Source organism: Hordeum vulgare, chromosome 3H, assembly GCF_904849725.1.
Source record: "Hordeum vulgare subsp. vulgare chromosome 3H, MorexV3_pseudomolecules_assembly, whole genome shotgun sequence".
Classification (NCBI taxonomy): domain Eukaryota; kingdom Viridiplantae; phylum Streptophyta; class Magnoliopsida; order Poales; family Poaceae; genus Hordeum; species Hordeum vulgare.
The window spans coordinates 172,105,740-172,107,298 of record NC_058520.1 but is presented as its reverse complement, the minus strand read 5'-3'; the positions used below and the strand labels follow the sequence as shown (position 1 = coordinate 172,107,298).

The window sequence follows — 1,559 nt, the reverse complement described above, 5'->3', positions numbered from 1 at the left end:
CGTCTAAATCTCGAGCATCATCAAAGAATTGCACCATGTTTTCGATCCTAGTACCATGCTCGTCGGTGCAACAACGAACCACCTCAGCTCTGGTGCATTGTATAGACTCACCATGAAATGTCCCCACCGTACAATTAGGCTTAAAACCCCTCCTCTTCAGGTGTTTAATGAGTTCAGCCTCTGTCCTCTTTTTATAGTTGTCGCACCCAGGACAGGGGCACTAGTTTGTTTCCTGGCCATTTGCAAATACGTCTTTCACAATCTCCTTGGATTTAGAAACCATTCCTTGGCCATCTCTTTCTGACTAGGGTACCGGTGTACATCCACGCACGATCACTCATCTTTCTAGTCTCCTCCTCTTCTTCTTTTTTCTCTTCTTCTTCTTCTTCTTCTTCTTCCTTATTATCCTTTTTTATCTACTTCTTCTTCTTCTTCTTCTTATTCTTCTTCTTCTTCTTCTTCTTCTTCCTCTTCTCCTTCTTCTTCTTGCCCTTCTTCTTCTTGCCCTTCTTCTTCTTCCCCTTCTTCTTCTTCTTCTTCTTCTTCTTCTTCTTCTTCTTCTTCTTCTTCTTCTGCTTCTTCTTCTTCTTCTTCTCCTTCTTCTTCTTCTTCTTCTTATTCTGCTTCTTCTTCTTCTTCTTCTTCTTCTTCTTCTTCTTCTTATTCTTCTTCTTCTTCTTCTTCTTCTTCTCCTTCTTCACCTTCTTCTCCTTCTTCTTCTCCTTCTTCTTCTTCTTCTTTTTCTTCTTCTTCTTCTTCTTCTTCTTCTTCTTCTTCTTCTTCTTCTTCTTCTTCTTCTTCTTCTTCTTCTTCTTCTTCTTCTTCTTCTTCTTCTTCTTCTTCTTCTTCTCCTACTCCTACTCCTCCTTCTCCTTCTTCTTCTCCTTCTTCTCGTTCTTCTTCTCGTTCTTCTTCTATTTCTTCTTCTTCTTCTTCTTCTTCTTCTTCTTCTTCTTCTTCTTCTTTCCTTCTCCTCTTCTTGTTTTCTTCTTCTCTTCTTCTCTTCTTCTTTTCTTCTTCTTTTTCCTTATTTTTATTTTTCCTCTTTCTTCTCCTCCTCCTCCTCCTCCTCCTATTCTCCTTCTTCTTCTTCTTCTTCTTCTCTTCTTCTCCTCTTCTCCTGCTCCTCTTCTTCTTCTTATTCTACTTCTTCTTCTTCCCCTACTCCTTCTAAACTAAACTAAACTACAAACTAAACTAAACTACGTACCACTATACTAAAATAAACTAAAAAAGGAAAACAACAAAGAAAAAACAAAAAAGTACCAACTAAACTAAACTACCACTAAAGTAGAGTACCAACTAATAAATTAAAATAATCAACTAAACTACAACAAACTAAACTAAACTAATGAACTAAACTACAACAAAAAAAGGAAAAAAACTAACCTTGGGGGCAGTGGGGGGTCGGGGCATGGTGGGGTCGGGCAGGGGCGCCGGGCGGTGGTAGGGGCGCCCGACATGACAGGGGCACTCACGCGGGGGACGAGGAGTGGCCGGTTGCGGGGTGGGGGAGCGGCGCAGGGAGGAGGCCCTGCGAGGGGTGGCCGGTTGCGGGG

At 41.6% G+C, this 1,559-nt stretch overlaps 1 pseudogene; it reads left to right on the top strand.

The window, feature by feature from the left end:
* Positions 1-357: 357 nt before the first annotated feature.
* LOC123443819 lies at positions 358-946 on the top strand (annotated as a pseudogene).
* Positions 947-1,559: the final 613 nt, after the last annotated feature.